The 20,786-nt window shown below is 37.6% G+C and overlaps 1 protein-coding gene across 1 annotated transcript in view; it reads left to right on the top strand.

Annotated features, from left to right (window-relative positions):
* Positions 1-20,786, top strand: part of LOC133530647 (calsyntenin-1) — a 340,667-nt gene that overhangs the window by 138,834 nt on the left and 181,047 nt on the right. The window lies entirely within an intron of this gene.

A 20,786-nucleotide genomic window follows, 5' to 3' on the forward strand; every position in this document is an offset into this window, starting at 1 on the left:
GTGACGCATGACATGACAAGTGATAAAAATGCGACCATGATACCGCCGCTGCTTGATATAAATTAGTTTAATTTATCTATTGGAAACAATAACAACATTATTTGTTTGCCGACATACAAAATGGCGGCAAAGATGGCGCCCAATAAAGGATGTGCGATACATTCATAGGGATTACTTCGCAGTTTCACCCCACTTTATTCGTCGTTCCGTTTCCGGTGTGGATTCTCGTGCCAAACTGATATTGTCTATGTCACGTAGTTTTATTGAAGGGAAAACATATATCTTTTTATAGTGTGACAAATAAGAACACACCAAGGGCGTTGGTCGCGTAAGCTGAAGACGCTGAAACCAGTTCGTTGAAACAGAAAAGTTATTTAAAACGAGTAAAGTGGCGACTTCAGGTCCGGTGGATACTTGGTGCCGCTGTCGTTTGCTATAGGTTTGAGCGACTAGGTACCTGTGAAAACATTAAATATATCAAGAATGAAGCGATGAAATATAATGTAACTATATACTAGGGTCGACAGGAACCCCGCATAAATGTACAAAACGTGTTTGTTTGGCACACATATGCCGGGTACCTGTCGGCCCTCGTTTGTAGTTAGGTACATATATTATTTTTTTGGTATTTTTATTTTTAAAGGACCTTCATTTAATTTCATTTCTTGCTTTGTGTGTACAGTAGTTTCACACACCTTTCCCTTCTCGTTCCTGTTTCGATTGTATGGGGTGGCGTTTTGGTGGTGGGATCATATCAATCTTAGACAAATTTTTGGGGTCTCAGATTATTTTTCAAACGCACCTGACATCAAAACGATATCTAAATGATGTCAGCTAGTTATCAATAGCGCGTCCATTTCGCTGGACCTTGTCCGTACATGCATTAGAGTTAGCGTGTTCGCGTGTGAGCGTGCAAGTATGAATTGGCATAGACATATTACACGCTTAAGTTTTATTTGCACCACCGTATTCCGATATAAAAGATTGACATTTTGTTAAGTCTCATACGGTCTAAAAGACGTAATCTTACTCACCTGACCTGAAACCTGACGTGGATTAATTTTCCAAGGATATTGAGACTACTTACTGACTCTTAGCAAAGTCAATGCTTGATCCTCTGTATAAAAAAATATTATGCATCTTAGAGAACAAGTTCTGTTCTACGCGACACATAAAAATAGATTACAGAAAATTTAAAAAGCTATGGGGTCCAAATTCCCGACGGAGTCGGTGAGAAAATCTTGCATATTTTTCAGGCAAATCCTTACTTGGCACAGAAACCAAATTAGACCGTACAATATAAAGTAAGTCCGTGTCGGTTGTCTCGTTCCATTCGTTTGATTAATCGATTAGAGGCGTTACTTCGGCCAATAACTCAGATCCGTCATGGTTATGGACGTCGCAACTAATGGCCAAGTCTAATGCTTGATGTAGGTATAGATGAAAACATATATAACTTTCTTCGGTCAATCTAGACACGCGGCGGTAATGGAGGAAAACCACTTAAATTGGGTAAAAGTGTGTTTATTCCGTGTATGGCATATTTAAAGATTTTTTTTTAATTACCACGTCGTTAGCAAACAAGCATACGGCCCGCTTGATGGTAAGCAGTCACCCCAGCCTATACTACTACTGTTACTGCTGTGGCGCAGCAACCCGAAGTGGATCTTGGCCTCCGACACCAAAGACCGCCATGCTTCTCAGTCCAAAACCGTTTCCGTCGAGTCGACGGCGCCGAGTTCGCTAAGGTCTTTTTGCACTTCATCTCTCCAGCGGTATCTAGGGCGTCCAGACGGTCTTAGCCATTTGGAACTCCAGAGTACGCCCTCAAGATTATCCCATCCTGACCCATCCGGACTACGTGCCCGAGCCATCGGAGTCTGGCGGCTTTCGTTTCTCCAATGATACCGTAGCCTATGGACGCCTGCAATACCAGAGATATTACATGCGCGTTGCCGACCCTTTAAAAACCTGTATATTTCTTTTTTCAAGAACCCTATATTGTAGCCCCTCGGGAAAACCTCGTCAGGAAGCTCATTACCCAGCCGAAACGTCCGAACAGTCAAAGTATTCAAATAAAGTTGCTATACAAACATACAGTCAATACGTAATCTATGATAGAGAACATTTAGTTTACATAGGTTCCAACAGGCAGTGTGTACTGCTAAGTTCGAAGAAAAATCCGTCCGTGCAGTGTGTATGTTACCTTTAAACCCGTTTTCAGTTAAAACGCGTTTTCCCTAGTTGAAAACTAGTTTTCCCTAGTTGATAACTAGTTTTCCCTAGTTGAAAACTAGTTTTCCGTATCGCCTCAGTAATGACGCGTTTTCACCAGTTAAATCTATTTGATTCCGTAAGGCATCGGTGAAAACTAGTTTTAACTAGGATTTTTAGTCAAAACTAGTTTTCGCAAAGTTCCTCGGTTAAAAGTAGTTCCGACTAAGTGTTCAAAAAATATTCGGATGACAATGCAATATTATGATGACTTGGACTTGATAAAAGCTTGTATCAAAAATGTAATTTTTGCCAAAAACTTATTTTTCTTAGAAACCGAAAGTTATTCTTAAGGTTTTGAGACAATCGGTTGTGGGCTGAGACGGTTACAGTTTATAAACATAAATACAATTGCTTCAGAGAAAAATCATTTACGAAGTTTCCACAAAAAAACACCTTCCACGTGTAAGTATTCCGCAATTTTTATACAAAGATTTTTTTAACCCATTTCAGCTAGTACATAATTTAAAGCCCTTCTCCGTATTCACCTAAGAATAAATCATCTGAAAATAAATAAAAATTAAAGCAAACATTCAATTAATTATCCTCAACTTAATCAAATTGTCGACAGCGCCCTTATTTATCATTAGAAAACCCGTTCGCACAGAAAAAGTATTATACAATACTGACAGTATTGTGATTCACAAAAACGTTCGAACCTGGATAAAATCTGGAGACTATCATGTCTGTCTAAAACTATCATGTTTAAAGTTCTGTTTTATTTATTGATAATTTAGTGGTAGGTATATATGTAGAATTGTAGATTGTAGTTTAAATGTTTTTTCTATGTATGCTGCGATACCTTAATATCATCTAACATAATAAAGTAAAATATATTTTGTTTTAATATGACATGTTTTAAATATACCTACGACATTTTTATTAAAGATTCTAACTTACATTGTGATTGTGACATCAAAATGATGACAGTCGCGCATGTATTTCGTTCATTCGTACTTGTCCGTACAATTATTGGCGCGAGCGAGACGCACGGGTCACTGACATCATTTTGATATCACAATGTAAGAATGAATTGGCCTCCTACTACCAATAGTACCCAAAGAGCTAATATTATTATAAGCTCTCCATTTTGTGTTCAGGAACCGCATGATACGACCATCATTATGGCAGTTTATCACATACTTACTCAATAAAATGTCATCTCGACCGATACCATAAATGAGGTCAAATCAAATTCCTTTTTATTTAGAGATGTACGAATGTTGAAAGTCATTATTTAATCGACATAATAAATAAATAAAAACATGACAGATAAGAAATTTGTTCTAACAAAACAGTTTATCTTTACGTTGGCCGTAGTTTGCGGTTTCTGAACGGATCATAGAGGGTTCATTAACAAAAAAAAAAAAAAAGAATTTTACAGTAATTTTTTTTTATACCACGACGGTGGCAAACTAGCATACGGCTCGCCTGATGGTAAGCAGTCACCGTAGCCTATGGACGCCTGCAACACCAGAGGCATTACATGCGCGTTGCCGACCCTTTAAAAACCTGTACACTCCTTTTTTGAAGAACCCCATACTGTAGCCCCTCGGGAAAACCTCATTATACTGGTTACTTAAGTTGTGCGTCGAAACCCAGGAGCGTATAAAAACACTCCACCCTTAATTATGTCCGCTTGCCTTTCATGGGACTAAATTAGAATACATTACTTTGCGTTCTTGTGACTTTTCGAGAGTTTTTAGGTTATTCAAATGTGGCCTTTCTACTCTAGAATTCAAAAGTCGTTAGACACAAGGATGTGTATCTACTGGTTTTAATAGGGTAAGTAATAGGGATGGGTACAGAGATTTAAAACATGCTTAAATCTCTCGGCTATATTACTAGTTATTTTACACTACAATTATACTGCTATGTTATCCAGAGTAATGAAAATGAGATACGGTTTTGTTATTATGAGGTTATGGTTGAGGTCTGCCCTTGCAGACAGTGGTTCCCAAGTTGACTGGGCTCCGATCCGACTAAAACCTGCCAAATGCGGGACCCACCTCTTGGCCGCCTGAAATATTATTGGTAACGCTCAGGTAGTCCGATCAATCGAAATGTCGGCTTATGTCTCAGGTTCCACTAACGGGTCGCGACCCATAATTTGGGAAAGGCTGGTGGTATATAGTATCCGTGTGAATTTTCCCTTGGTTGAAACGTGTAAAAATTCAATGTAAAAATTGCAATTTTCCGTTAAAGTAGGATAGTTATTTTTTAGGATTTAAGCCTGTGTGGTGATCAAACTTCGAAATCGGACGGTAAAAGTGGCTAATACAGTATTATGTTTGGGTTGGCAGTAATTAATATAGTACGAGGGTCATGCCAAAAGAAATTAGATACTCAAAAGTTACCGACTTTATTCTTTATTACAGCTATCTATTTTTTCGAAGTAGTCACCGTGAACACGTATACACTTTTCCATCCGTCTAAACCACTTAGAAAATACCGATGACCACTCTTCTTTAGATACCTCAGAAATTTCATAATTATACGCAGCCAGGGCATCTTCTTTGTTCTCAAATCGCCTTCCTTTTAATTTTTCTTTAATTTTGGGAAATAAGTAAAAATCGCAAGGGGCTAGGTCGGGGGAATATGGCGGGTGGGGCAAGATAGTCACGTTTTTTGAGCTGAAATAGTCAAGTGTTCTAGCAGAAGTGTGAGGGGCAGCGTTGTCATGGTGCCAGAGCAGGTGCTGAGTTCCCGATTTCGGCCGCTTGTCACACCAAGCTGACAGTACTCTGGGGGCACAAACTGTCACATACCATTCAGAGTTGACTGTCCTTTGATCTTCTAGCACTATCGTAGCAATATGTCCCGTCTTGCAGAAAAATGAGGCAATCATTTGTTTTTGTGTACTTCGGGTTCGGCGACATTTTGTTGGCGTCGGCTCATCTTCAAAACACCATACTGTGGACTGCCGCTTTGTTTCGGGGTCGTAGTTATATAGCCATGTTTCGTCACCTGTAAGTATATCATATACATTTTTTTTCTCGCCAGCGTCGAATTTATCTATCATAAATTTGCACCAATCTACGCGGCGGTCTTTTTGCAAATCGGTGAGTTTGTGCGGCACCCATCTTGAACAACGCTTATGAAGGGCCAGATGATAATGAATTATAGTTTGCAATGCTGCTGATCCAATACCCAGCTCACGCTCGAGCTCTGCATATGTAATTCGTCGGTTCGCACGAACATTTTTTTCCACAGCCTGTACGTTTTCTTGAGTGACTGCGGTTGGCGGCCGTCCGGTCTTCGCCTCATCTTCAAAGGTCTCTCGTCCCCTTTTAAATTCAGCAAACCAATTAAAAACAGTTGCACGTGAACAAGCAGACTCGCCAAAAGTTGAAACTAAAAGTTCAAAACACTCTTGAGGTTTTAAACCTTTTTTAAAATCATAATAAATCATAACACGAAAATCACGTCGAGTGAGCTCCATTGTTGCGAAAATTTCCCTCCAAAATTACCCAGAAAAAAAATAATTAAAAAAGGAATCCTAACATTTTCCGAGTGTTCCATATTTGAATTTATTAGCAAATAACCTACCTTTACAATGGTGTATAACTGGCCAGTATCGATCAAATGACCATAGAGTATCTAACTTCTTTTGGCATGACCCTCGTATAAGGATATTTATTTATTCGGTAAAGAATATCCGTTTAACACAAATGATGTTAATCATATTAAATTAAATGAATAAATATTGATTATTAAAGAACTTAATCATTTATGCAGTCAATATTTATACGCATAACTTATAGCGCTGTCAACGTTAGGACAAAGCAGCAATATTGTAAAAAACTGGAAAGGGGAGTATGTTTACTTTACTATCAAAGAAAACCCCTCATTTCAGTCAACATGTTTTGATTCTAGAACGTACTGAGATCGCAAATAGTTCGAGACTGCAATGCCCGTCTCCATGCAAAACACACTGTTAAAAATTGGTGTCTCTAGACACTGCGGAATTTCTGGCTAACAGTACTAAGAGGCCATTGCAAACTTACATTGTTATATCGAAATGATATCTAAATGATGTCAGTCGCGCGTGCATTTTGCTTGTTCTTGTCCATACACGTATCGGCGCGAGTGTGACGCACGGGCGGCCGACATCATCTAGATATGAGGGCACGGTAGTGCCCCTGCCACGACGTGCCAAGCGAAGCGAAAGGGCACTAGCCAGCTTTTCTTCACGCGCGACGCGCTTCGTCGTTTTTTTGAACCCTCATAACTTGGTTTTGCATTATACCAGATAAACAAAATTATCAGCATATAAAGTTTCAATGACATAGCTCTAATACTAGTAATACTTAAGATTTTATTTATATCTAAAAAATTCCGAATTCGATACTGACTCACTGATGATCATCAAAACTCTTAGGGTAGTTCCTAAAGTCCTAGAAAGCTGAAATTTCGTACGTAAGCTAGTATTAGTACACGAATAACAAAAAAAACGAAAACTTGGAACTTTTACCCCCCAACCCCTTAAACTAGAAACGAAAGCCACATATTTTGACTAACGTGTTGAGTTTGTGAAGTTATTGCTTATATAGTTAGAAGCTTGGCTCTACATGCGATCTTATATTTTTTTGACAGTGCGAGACTTATGGTTTCGTCGTGGCAACATCATTATCATTTTGATGTCAAAATGTATCTTGGAATTGGCCTCTAACCAACTAAAATGTAATGTTAGCCCATTATTTATATTTGGACGTGAGAAACCTCCATTAGCTACAGCCGCAGTTCTTTTTCGGTATGATGGATTGTAGAATAGCGTGTTAGTTCTAGATTCCACAGGTCTTGTACAAATAGACTAACTTTTATAGGCACAGTATAAGACTTACGTCGTTCTGAAAGTGTACAAAACACTTAGATATGAAGGACTGTAACTGTAAATTATTGTCGTTTTGGATTAATGTACATATATTCGACTGATAAAAAAATAAATTGTAAAGATTTAGAGATACTTACTTAATCCATGTGTATTTTAAATTGTTTATTAATTCAAATCGACCTTAATAATAATAATATATTGGCTTAAATTAAACATATAATAATATATATGTTTGATTTACACGAATACTGTTTCTGTGACAATAAATAAATAAATATTACAGGATATTCTTACACAGATTGACCAAGTCCCACGGTAAGCTCAAGAGGGCTTGTGTTGTGAGTACTCAGCGTTATATGTAATATACAAGTACTTAAATACATAGAAAACACCCATGACTCAGGAACAAATATCATCAGTTTGTGTAAGAATGTCCCTATAATATTTATTATTTATTTATTTCAAGAGAATGTAATGAGTGTGTGTGGGACGCGCGTACTTCCTACCAGGGATCGGAACCGGTTTTGTGCAAAAACATCGAAATAACCATATATTTCGGTTTATTTTATACTCTAAATGTAGGACTCAGTTGTGTTTTCAGATAACGACTTCGTATTATTAGATTGCCTAATTAGAAATTAAGTAATTAACAAAGAACGAAAAAATACCGTTTTCGTTCCCATACAAAAAATACCGGTTTCCGATCCCTGCTTCCTACGTCGTTATTGACAATATTATTTTCAGCATTTTCCTTAAACCCACAATAAGCTTTAAAGTTCCATGACAAAACTCCTTTTAAAAAGACAGACAAAAGGAGGATTGAACGCTTTAAACAGATGGGAAACTTTCAAGGACTGCAGAAGTTCGAGTAGCCGACAGTCGTCGGAGTTTTCCGAAGTTTGTGGAAAAAAGTCGATAGCCGGGGTAATGGGAGTGAATGGCACTTTGGGCGACTGGGGTTCAATTCAACTTTAACTTCGAATTGTTCTAATGGTAGCTGGTCACATTGCGTGGGTGGCCACTTGGGTGGAAACGAATTAAACATTAACATTGGCTAATAATGCTACCATGGCTTTCGCGTGGAAACCGCCGGACGGAAGCCGTGGCTCCGGGCGTCCTGTACACTCTTGGCAACGGTCCGTCCAAAGAGAGTTACGAGCGGTCGGGTTGAGCTGGAGCGAGGCCAGAGGACGAGCTGAAGATAGGAAGGCGTGGCGCGAGCTTGTGAAGACCCTTTGCACCTCTGGGGTGCTTTAGGACAACAACAATTAGCTAATAATGAGCGAAATTGAAGAGCGGTTGAGGTTTCCACAAGTGACAAATCAATAGCAAGTTCAAATTACAGAAAAAACTCATGTTACTTCCCGATGCCCGGTTTTGGCGGTGAGAAACCGTTTGATAGTGTTTCTAATGTCCATTAGAAAACACCGTCGCGATTATAACAGTTCAGTACTTCCCCAGCTCCCCATCTCTAGTATCTCTAGGCAAATCTTCGTCATGATCTATTAGAAAACAATGTCGAATAGCATCCCTAGTTTATTAGTGACACGTAACAATACAATATGGCTAAAATTTTGTTTTGTGTTACCAGGAATTCAAGTTTTGAGGGTGTTTTATGTTTTTTCCTGTTGAGTCATTTATTTTGTTTTGTTTTCTTTTTAGAGTGTTATTTATTACATTAGGTTTCTGGGAGTTTTGTTAACTCTTTTCTTCAAATTCAATGGAATTTGATTATATTTTCATTGACGTACGCGTGACAATGGCGTCCGTCTGGTTGAGTAATATAGAAATTTCAGTCCAAAACAAATAGGCAATTCTATTTGTTTATTTAAACTTAAATGCACAAAATATATAAAACAATGTACAAATGGCGACTTAATGCCAAATGGCATTATCTATCAGTCAATCATAGGGCTAAAAAGAGACACTTACAAATGGTTGGTGTTTTACGGTTTAACTGACGGTTAACTAAAGTTTAAATTCGACCACCTCGCGCTTACAAAACTGTATGATCAAGTTTCCATTCCAAAAAACAAACTGTATTTCGACCAGTGAATAACCCAGCAATAGACTCGATCGAATGCATAAAGAAGAACGTAGTAAGCACGCCAACCATATGCAGAAATACTGTAAACGGCTAGCAATAAAGTTAAAGAGAGAAGTGTTACGAGACTTTACCGAGGCGTGCCGTGTTCAGTTTCCTCCCGGGTTCTACTATCGCCCGTTAGGTTAGTTACCTGAGTGCTTGGAAATAAAGGAAAAGTGGAAAAAACTCACTGTCTCGGGCGAGTTCCGAACTCGCGACTCCGGGATTGGTATCCCGCCGCTCTATCAACTGAGCTATCGAAACTTACCCGTTTAAACATTGCCACCATATCCTTGATTTCACACACACACAATCACTTTTTTTTTATAAAAGAGAAGTTACATCGGCTATGATCACTTATCTGGCAAACTGCATAGCAGTTTGTTGGCAGAAAACTTATTCTACCCTCCAACATTGTTAAGTAAGTTTGCTTACTTGATTTATAGCTATATTTATAGTGCGAGTGCTATTTCTTACAAACAATTGTAATAGCTTTAGATAGGCAGACTAGATACACATTAAGCTAACAATCTTCTTAGGGCCACTTACACCTATCACTAACCCGGGATTAACCGATTAAACCTGGAGTTACCATGGTTACCAGTACTTATAATGTGACGCTGTGTTAACCGGTTAACCCCGGGTTAGTGGGATGGTGCAAGGGGTCCTTAGACGGCTACCGGAATTCCGAGTCATATTGGAAATTCAATCAATTCAAATTTTGAACTGAGCAGAAACCTCGAACCGAAAGATAAAATAGAAAGTGAAAATTTATTTTATTACCAACCGTTTCTACTTAATTTTAAAACTAATACGGGACTTAATCGCGTAAACTTACGTTTCTTATATGGCCAGACTTTTTTTAAATGAAAATCGTGTTGGTTTAAATCAATATGTTTCTTACTTAATACAAAATTAATTAATTTAGGTTATGGACTATTTGAGTTCTTGTAATAATAACTGCTATAAGATCGTTTTCGGGGTTAAATGCAAAAAGTCCACAAGATTGTGCCCTAAAAAAGTCAAATAATATGAAATAGCCGGGCAATAGACTCAATCCAATACATATAAAGCAATAGACTCCGTAGTTTGCACGCCGACGATATGCGAAAATACTGCAAATAGCTTACAATAAAGTTGGAGCGGTGTTACAGTTACAGCCTCTATCGAGGCGTGCCTTTGTTTGGTGTATTCCGGGCTTTAACTGTTGCAGGTTAGGCCATTTGATTGTGTGGTTGTCAGAGAGTTATCACATTTTTCGATCCGATATCTGAAATCGGAGAGAAGTGAAATGGTAATTGTATTTTTCTGCAATGATTATTTTATTTTTATTGCTAATAAAAACAGGAATGCAAAAATGGGTCAAATGTCATTTGTTTAGTCCGTTCCTGGTTTTTACTAATGGTGCATTAAAGAGGAAAGGGGATGACGTCACGTGACCGATGCTGCATACCAACGTAATCCCTTTTGCTCTGTGAAAATTATCATTGTAGAGGTAATTTTTACGCATTTTGATATATATTAACCATATCACAGCTATGCCCCTTCGTTTAATTTATTTTCGATTGTTTAATAAGGTATTATAAGAGTTATGAGCTTAGTAGTTGAGAGAGTTTATTTATAATAGACGCCACGAAGTGTTGGAATAATCTTCCACCACCTATTAGAAATTACTTATACGTCCAAAGCAAATTTTAAAGGTATTAAAGGTATTTGACGACCGGTCTGACCTAGTGGGTAGTGACCCTGTCTACGAAGCCGATGGTTCCGGGTTCAAATCCTGGTAAGGGCATTTATCCGTGTGATGAGCATGGATATTTGTTCCTGAGTCATGGGTGTTTTCTATGTATTTAAGTATTTGTATATATTATATATATCGTTGTCTAAGTACCGTCAACACAAGCCTTATTGAGCTTACTGTGGGACTCAGTCAATTTGTGTAATAATGTCCTATAATATTTATTTATTTATTTATTTAATATTATAAAGTATTTCATTGAACTTGAAACTTCAAACACATGAGCTGACGTACTGCGCTATATGTTATATTATTATTATCATATTTTAGTTATTAAGTTTGCTTCATGTTAAATACGTACAGTCAAAAGATTTTATTTGTGACCCATTTCTTAGCTTGTCACAGTGACAAAATTATGAGGTCTCTTACGACTTTCATGTTGTTTGTCACTGTGATAAGGTATGAAATGGGTCACATATTAAATCTTTTGACTGTACCTACTTGTAAGGGGCCTGATTGATTGGTGATTTTTGATTCGCAAAAGCTGACAGTCGCGCATAACTGACAGGCCGTTCGTGTGCCCCTTTAGTCTCCACCTAATTGTTTAAAACACTGATTATGTAGTGTTTTTAACTCGTTATAGTTTAGCTCTCCGTTTTTTATTTACTCTCTGGTTGCCCTGAAAACCAGCGCCATGGCTAAGTAAGTAAGTAAATATACGTTATTGCACCAACAATTATACATTTTACATACATGTAAAACTACAAATGAATTTTAAACGAAATTAGAACCAGGTAACAACAGGCGGTCTTATCGCTAAAAAGCGATCTCTTCCAGACAACCTTTGGGTAGCAGGAAATTTAAGTATCTTAGTCATCGGCATATGCTGAGCGGCATCCATTTTAGTGTGAGATTTATATTACAGGTTATGTTTAATTTGTACACCAAATAAAGTATTCCTATTCTATTCTACTTGTTTTGATATCATTGAAAACAACAACTATTGTTATTATGCCAAAATAGTAAAACACTACTTCAAAAACAGTTTACTTTGTTATTCATCAGTTTCCTAAAATTTTCAACGTCCAATATATTTCTAGCTAAATCCTTTAATTTTGCGTTGTAGCGTTAAGCCAGATTTTAAATATCAGATCTTAATTTATACTGAAATGCTCGATTTGTCTCATTTCTGAATAATCTCGATGTAAAAGATCTAAGGCCCAATCGGAGGTGTAATGAGCTCCGACAGATCTGAAATAGTTAATGACCTGAAATCCTTCCTCGGAGGAATATTAAAATGTCAGATCGTCGTTACAAAGGTTTTTAACGGAAATTGAAATAAGTAAAAGTCTATTCTCAAACGCGGTCTCAGTATTATTGGTATTTTCAAGTTAGATTGAATAAATTGATATTATCACAATATTACACAATAAATGAATCTTGAATTTTTATTGACATGGCATGATTGTGCCGTTTCCCAAGCGATTTTTTTAAAAGTATATTTCCATAGAGTCGCCATCAGATCATATAAGAACGGCTAAGGTTCTCATAAATATCTGAACGTGCATTTTGATGTCTTGATGTCTTTGCTCAGATATTTGTGTACACCTAGGACTCCGATATATTTGTTGACGACTGTACAATTGTACCATCAGCCGTAAAACCGCATGGCGACTTTATCAATGAATTCATTCATAATTTCTGCATGCAATTTCGAAGGTCACTGTACATTTCCAATTCGTTGTAAAACAATGTAATTTATTTATATGAAATAACCATATACTAAACCTATTGTAATTTGAAATGAAAAAAAAAAATCGAAAGTATTGACAGGAATGGCGTGCTGACGTGTCAATCAATAAATCATTATTGTCATTACGTAATTGTGTTTATATGGGTGTCCTGCGTGTATTGGCGTCGGGTTTCTTGAATATTTAATATGTACAGACGGCCATAATATCCATTAATATCGTCGTTAGCGGCCTTATAGTAAGTAAGTACAAGTCTCAGAATCAGAATTTTATTTTGCTTCATAATTTTTGATTTTAGCTGTAAAGCGTTTCCAGTAATACCTATGTACTTATACGGCCGCAGCGAACCGTTTAATATAAATACCGATAACAGACCGTTAGTTTCGATTTTCAATCACCAAATCGGAATATCAGCCACGATAGCCTTTCTTTCTCTCTTTTGGTGCTTAGTTTAAATATATAATAATTGAAGAAATATGTTTTACCGTATTTATTACTTAAATATTACATTAACTTTAGATGTAATTACACATTATATATAACCTATAAAACTTAAAATATAAAAATAAATAAAAACTAATCTTAAGATAAAAAAATTAAAAGCTATCCCCCTGCGGCATGGTGCCGTAGATGCTGGCAGCATTTCCTCGTTGTATCGCAATAGCGAGGAAGCTGTCAGCTCTACGATCACGGGTGGCGTCTGCTATTTTTTAGCTAAATCATTGAATAGTGTAGACGCATTCGGACCCCACGGGCCGAGGGTCTCGACGCCAAAAGGTACGAAATCGTATTCGGGGCCGAGACCCTTATATTTGGTCTTTTTTTAATTTTTGTGCCGTGGAGATGAGACGGAGCTAGGGTGTCTACACATGTGGCGTCCCACACCAGCACCCGTCCCATCTTCCACGGCATTAGTGACATTCCGTCCGATCTCTTACCATCGTCTCTTCCAATACCAGCAGCCTCGAGAAGAGCTGGCACGTTGACGCTGGCAAGAGACCGGCGGAGAATATCGTTAGCGCGCCGTGTTTAGAGAAGCGGCCGGCGCTCCTTTGGCAGGAGAGCCAGTGGTGTCCGAGGGCGTCGACATCAGTGCCGCCGGGGCACCTATGTGGAGCACAGACCCGGACGCCGAGTCGCAGGCAGGTTGCAACGCGCAGAGTGTGCGGTTCCAAACATGTGCCTGTGTGTACTGAAGGGACGGCGTGTAGCCAGGCGCCGGATTCCCTGGTACCCGCCGCTAAGAGTCTGGCGCGTAAGGAACCTGTGCTGCGACTTTGGAGAGAGTCATAGATAATTTTACAATGTCAAAAATATCATAACAATTTAATTACAAACTCTTATTTTTAGATTAGTAGAGATAACATCCACAAAAGCAAAGATACAAAACAGAATCCGCAACAAACTTCGTCCAATCTACATAAGTAAAAATCCGCCACAGGCTTCGTCATTAATGTAGGTACAACATAAAATCCGCAACAAGCTTTGTCCAAAAACCTAAAACTACCTACGATTCCCCGTTAATCCCCGAGACGACACGTACCCGGCGCAAAAGTTCCAAAAATACTGGCCGCATTACCGCGCTGTACTGCCAATGACATTTGCTGGACCAGGTATGAGCCAGAACGGGGACCCAAACCTCGCTCTCTTAACCGCCGCCCCAGATTTTTTATCCGCCTCAGAACACCAGGGTCCACCAGTTTCCACCGCAACCGGGACAAAGTCGTAAACTGGTTCCAAGTTCGAGTATTTGGAATGCTTGAGCTTTGCTGCACCGTCCGCCGCAGCCCCTGCTCTCCGCACCGTGTGACTAAGATGCGACGGAGCGAAAGTACTGACGCACGTCGCATCCCAAATGAGACTACGCCCCCTCGCCCAAGGAACCAGCGTTAGCCCATCCGGTCGTTTGCCGTCTGTCCTACTCAAACCCTGAGGCTCTAAAACACAAGGCAGTTGGGGAGATATCAACGCCCGACGAACGATATCATTTATGGAATGATGCTTCGAAAACCTATCAGCACATCTTGCACAACTTAGGCCATGGTGGCCGTTCGCCTCCGCAGATGCACTGGTGAGGCTCGCAAACCGCACACCCTAACCGCAAAGCCGCCCCGATCCTAAGATACTCATTATCTAAGAGAGTCCCCAGATGCGACGACGGTAGCGCGTGTAGCCAAGCTCCAGATTCAGGCTCCCTCACAGCTCTCAACCGGGCAGCATCCACACCGACAGCACCCTCCAATAAATTATCATAGGTCATTTTACTAAGCAAGTCGTCCCAGGACCTCTGCGACTTCAAAATATCGGGTCGTGCATCACTTGGACACCGCTTCCACTCCATTAAAGCTTCTTGCAAAAACGGGATTTCGAAATTGCCACCATCTACGGACAGAATACGAGTGACAAGATCCCTAGAAGCAAACATACACATTACCATCAGGTGATCCGTCTGCTCGTTTGCTATCATAAAAAAAAAATTAAGATAAACTCAATGCTACTAGCCGGGGTTTCAACCAACGACCTCTAAAGCAGCACTTACATTATAATAATGCACACTTAAACAAAAGGAAATTATATGTCACAAACTTAAAATTTATAATAACAAAAGCTAAAAACAAGCTACATTAGTTACGGGTAGTTAATGCCTTTAACCTTCAGTAATTTCTTTTTCAGTGTACCTTCATATATAAAACTAGTATTTTCTTCATCATAAATCAACAATAATATTTACTAATACCTCGAGATACCTCGCGCAAGAATAATAAACGGTGTTACATTTACATAATAATGAGTGCGAGAAACGGTGAGATATCGAGTGTTGTCGGCCCAGATTAAAGACGAGATTTCTCGAGACCAAGCGGGCGAGATTGTTATTACTACTGTTTAAAAACACAGGCGAGTATTGGTCTATCTATCCAATGATTTACACAAATAATTGAAATGATTGCTAATCCCATTCGCTCTTATACGGAACATACAAAACAGGCATTGTCGACGTTGGATCAAAACCCCCTGGCTAAATTGGAACTGGGCAAGCCGTGTATGATATATGCAACTATGCAACCACAGAAAGGGTTAAAACAACCTACGGAGTGGGTGCCACAACATAAACTATGGGTTGGTCGGCCTAGGAGAAGATGCTGCTGCTTACCATCAGGCGGGCCGTATGCTTGTTTGCCACCGTCGCGGTATAAAAAAAAGATGGCGGGACGACTTGGACGCATTTCTCAGCAACTGGGCGGATACTGCACTTAATCGGAAAGCTTGGAAGTCTAGTGGGAGGTCTTTGTCTGGAAGTGGGGCACTTTATAAGCTTTAAGAAATAAAAAAATGCTGGTAAAATAAATATATCCTCCTAAGGCCCAACCCAACCATACAAATGAAACTCTAAAATTTGCCACTGAAATTTCAACCTATAGTGCAGGGAATACAGTTGATTTTATTGTGTTTGAAAATTGAACGAAACAAAACAAATGAAACTCTGTTACAATTGAATATGATTTAATTTTCATCGAGTTTGAATAAGTCCTATAGGTAGGACCTTGGCCCTTACGAGGATATCGTACATAACTTCGCTCGTTTGGTTCGAACCGGGGTTGATTCGCGACCTCCGGATTGAAAGTCACACGCTCTCCGCTAGGTTGCTAACGCTTTTACCGCCTGGTAACGACAGCGGCCATAAAAGCTACTCTTAAATATATTCCCGCATGAATTTATTTAAGTTTAAGTGGCCCTCTGGTCAAAAAGTTTGAAGGAAAACGGGTCATCATAATACACTAAAATTTATGTACTACAATTTGTAAGTGTATATGGACATATTTACGTGAAACGTAAGAAAGCTCTCTATCATACGGTATGCAATAGAAATATAAGAATTCAGAGCCACTAACATTAGGCTACCATTGTGCGATATGATTGCGATGTTGATTCAGAAAACGGCGAAATCGCAAGTATTCTCCTGTACATTTTGTGTACGCAGAGATTTTTCTTTAACATCTTGATTGCTATGAAAGAAGATATTTATAAAGCAAAATATGGCAGTCTAGATATACGATTCGGTGCTTGAAAAGAAAAATTCATCTGCAAGAAACGAAATACAAGCTAGCACACTAGATAGGTTATAGAACTTATAGAAAGTCCAAGAATAAAAGAAATAAGAATTTTAGGTTACATCTGTAAATTATTTCGAGTACCTGGTAAATTCAACTGTATTCTTTGTTGGTCAAATTGACACTTAGCGTGGCGATAAGTCAAATAAAAACTCTGTGATGTGTTAGCGAATGGTGGGTAAACAATGTAAACATTGTATTTCATGATTGACAGTTGAGGGTATTATTGAAATCATTTGAGTTTAGTGATTAACTGCTTTTAATGTTCATAGATTATGATTATACAAGTTTAGTTGGATATGTATTTTAATCTATTTTTTTTTTATACTACGTCGGTGGCAAACAAGCATACGGCCCGCCTGATGGTAAGCAGTCTGGTCTGGTCTGGTCTGGTAATCTAATTAAATATTAAACTTAATTTATATAAATAGCTTAGAAATATTTACAAGCAAAGGTTAATGTAAAATAAAGATCAATATAGAAATGTTTTATCTTGTTGGCAACATTGGTTGTCTTTGTTCAATTCAAATAAATTGATTACTTACTGGTCGCTGATAAAAATAGCTTCTAAGTGTTGCTGAATAAATTATCAAGTACTTTGAATATAATGTGTGGTGATTATTTACGATTCCTGTGGTTCCCGTAGTACGGTTATCGTACAGATGATAGGTAAAATCCAGGAATCATTGGTCTCATTATGGTTTATTTACTTTTGATTAGTAATCATTCGTTTAAATCACAATAATTTACCTACTCTAACATTAACTCTTTTTCTTTCAGGTAATGCATTTTTCATCTGGCGCTGGGTGGAAACATACGTCATAAAACTATGATGAGAACAGTACCCCTAGTGTAAATAAATTCGATTTCGAAACGTGACGTACGCGTTTGCGTTTAGTCTCATTTTGTATTGGATTTAGAAAGAGCGCGCCAAGCGGGACGTTTTGGAAGCTCAAAATCCTATACAAAATGAGACTTAAGGCGCGGTGTATAGTAAAATGCGCTATTTTTAAATCGATATTTACAAGCTTGTACAAAGATTTCATCGATTATTTTCTAGTATGTATAACTTCAGTCCTTGAACTAGCCGTATGCTTGTCAGAAACACGAGGGCTCATCTTTTTCTCGATAGATTATCGCTTTGAAAATATGCTTAGAATTGTGTCTTTTCCGATATTTTAGAAGTACTATGACGAATATCAATATGAAATTTACTTCATTCGATAGCTTTTAAGTAACTCTATGATTTTGCTTGTCATTTTATCGGTGCGTTAAATTTTTCATTCATAATTATGAATTCAACGTTTTGTCTACTAAACGTTACCCTGCGCGGCAATACCGTCAGTACGCCAGTACGCCCGTGACCACTGTCAGCGTCGGACCTGTGCTAGTTTAGCGGACGTTACATAAAATGGATAATCACACTATAAATACACAAATATGTTATACACACAATGTTTTTATCACACTTACGAAGAAAAACTAAAGTTTAAGCTACTTGATTCCTAAATACGGTGACATTTCAGACATCCGTCCGTCATATTATGTTTTTTGACAAGTTTTACACACGCATCATCCGGCATTCAGCCACGATTAACCAAAGGGTGAAATGTTGCCTTGCAACCGATTTAAACACTCTACTTTTCATTTTTAATACGAGGAAAGTAAAAGTAAAAAAAACACGGCTAAATATAAACTTCAGTAGTATTTCGTAAGGGGTACTTAAGTACTATTAATTATAAATTTAGGTAAAACATAATTATTTATGGAATGGGCAGCTAATTATCAGAATGGAAATGATACATCAAATCCATTTAAAATCAAAATTTGAAATGCTTATCGTAAAAAAAGAAACAAACGTACTAAGAACGTACAGTGCTCTAGACTCTCTCTAGAGCAGTAACTTTTCTGCACTCTTTTGAAAACATCAAAGACCCACTTTCGGAGCATGAGAAATGATAAAATATTTTAAATGGCTATGCAGTAATAAGCAAATTGAATACCTATTTTTAAACGTAAACAAATAAATTAATTCGTTTGTTTAATTTATATCAGTCATTATATTGGAACAGCTTCAATTTTAACACATACAGGATGCAGGAGATATACTGGATTCAAATATGTGGGAGTGCTTAGTGAAAGATACCATTTCACGACTTTTAGTTTCCGAGTTACATGCGTTTTTGTGGATGCGTAATAGTTTTGTGTTATATAGCCTGTTCCGTTAAGTCTTTATACAAGAACTACTGCTAAATTTGGATTTCTGGTTTATTAACTTTCATATTTTAATGTATCATGGTATACATATAAGACTTTATTTACAACATTTATCAATTATTTGATTTTGTAAGGTGAGCAGGAGCGATATTTACCCTTCAAGTCCCATACAAAATTTTCGCAGTTCGGATATATTTGTACCTTTCGCCAATATTTTTATTTCACTGGTTAATTATTCTGTAAATTCAAGAATGTAACTAAATTCCATTTTTGTTAGTGCTGAACATAAAACCCTTTGTAAAAGTTTGGTAAAATTATATGAATAAGTAAGTACTTATAAAAGTTTATAGCATGCTATTTCTAATTGTATGAATAATGGTGACATTTTACTTCTTTTTTCTAGTATAAATTTCGATATCATTCTGCCGCCAATTTCAGGTCTCAGCAATGATTTTACCATCTTCTTTGGAACCTTGGACCTTGTTATGTCTTTGTTTTTTGATTAGTGGAAAATCGATTGAAAATTTCACAAAAGATATTTTCTTCATTTTTGTATTAGGGTGCATATGTGTAATATGTATGTATTAAAATGGTTTATTTTGAAATGAATCACTAGTCAAGGCCTATAAAATATCCCTTCAAGTGGCGGCAGCGAATAACGTGAAAAGTAGAAAAGTGGCGGGGCCCCGTTGGGTGTTCAGCGCAGATTTAGACAATATTACAAATTCAACTATTTAAGCTTATCTATGTATAACAGTATATATTGAAGCATATATCGTTAGAATAAGCATTAAATACGGTGTTCGAATAGAACAATTAAATTATTGTAATGTTTATGCATTTCGCCACACGCACCTAACTAATCAAACCTAGCAACAGTGACAGGTGGCCGACAGCTTACTGGCTTTCGCATCGACCCGTGAGTGGTGGGCCGCCATTTGAAGGGATAAATAACATAGTTATAGATAAAATAATTTTGTTCATCGGAAAGTTTTGTATATTAATGTGTTCTTGTAAAAAACATTACGGAACAGGTCTTAATTGTACTTCGTTCCACAGGAAAATAATACTCATCGAGACAATTCTAACAACCTCAAACGCAATTAGGTTGCGATGTTTTTACACAGAGTTTCTATGGCCACCTCCTCTCTCAATCATCAGATCAGTTCGATGGTACCATAATATTTCATTGTCACCCTACTTACATATGTTTGCAGATTTTCAACTTCATCTGAAACCTCAGTGGGTCAAATATACTTATAATATTTGATCAGAGACAGAGTAGACAGACAATAGACTGCTTCTGTATTAGACATTAATTAAAGTCAGTCAATTATACCCATTACTATATAACTTCGAAGTAGAAGTGTGTTTTTTAAAACTTTAAATAATATATAATAATAGCAATTTTCTCGACTTTTGCATTGAAAGTTTATAATCGTCGTCAATTCAAAAAATAATAAAGAAATACATAGTCGTTACAGTTAGAGTCATGGTTCTTTTTTTGAAGATAGCAAGTTTTATCTACTTTTTGGAGCTACATAATATATGCTTATGCATACCTTATGCTTTTGTTTTGTGTTATCTCAATTACCTGTAAAAAAAATCTACCGTTCCACGGTCACTCCCACAAATTACTTAGCTTTGCTAGTATTCTTCCTTTTTTCAATACTTGCCCGAAATTGACTTCTATTGCATTTTTAAGGTCAACTAAGTTTTGAATAGGTATCTATATATGATTTAAAACAAACGATTGTAACTTTTGTCTGAATTAGTA

Source organism: Cydia pomonella, chromosome 23 (assembly GCF_033807575.1).
Source record: "Cydia pomonella isolate Wapato2018A chromosome 23, ilCydPomo1, whole genome shotgun sequence".
In the NCBI taxonomy this organism is placed as follows: Eukaryota; Metazoa; Arthropoda; class Insecta; order Lepidoptera; family Tortricidae; genus Cydia; species Cydia pomonella.